The following is a 586-nucleotide window of genomic DNA, read 5'->3' as shown; positions in this document are numbered from 1 at the left end:
ACTGTAGCAGATATATCGTGTCACAGCTAAATATTCCGAATGTTATTCCCAGCATAGACGATTTTCCGTGGAGTTCAGAATTTCCGCTGTCACGGAGCATGGCCTAATGGGCGGTCGGACAGAATAACATTGTTATCTCTTACACAACACCAAAATATCCATTTTTACGGAAAGGCGAATTGAATCACTGATAAAGTTACGCTAGCTAAGTCACTGTCAGAGTGGAAAGTTTATCGTAATTTTAAGAAAAAAAAAAGGCTATAGCGTCAGTTTTTAAAAGTATCGGATATCTGTTACTAGTATAATGCGATATAAGGTTTTTCACAATAGAGGAGCATTTTTCATTAATTAACAAGAGTAAGACCATGCAAATTACTCATGAGTCAAAAGCCCAGTCTCGTCACGTAAAAATATGAGTCGGTCGCTCTAGTCTGAATATCTGAAATGTATTGTGTTTCCTGTCCTGAAACGTCACTTCTAAACGGAGGAATAATTTTCCGTGTGACTTCTTCCTGCTTTTGTATATTTGGATTCTGATCCCGAATTCACGGTGCATGTGACGTTTTTCGTACGAACACAAATTAGC

The sequence above is a fragment of the Penaeus monodon genome, chromosome 15 (genome assembly GCF_015228065.2).
Source record: "Penaeus monodon isolate SGIC_2016 chromosome 15, NSTDA_Pmon_1, whole genome shotgun sequence".
NCBI lineage: Eukaryota > Metazoa > Arthropoda > Malacostraca > Decapoda > Penaeidae > Penaeus > Penaeus monodon.
The sequence above is the reverse complement of the archived record's forward strand: the minus strand, read 5'-3'. Positions refer to the sequence as shown.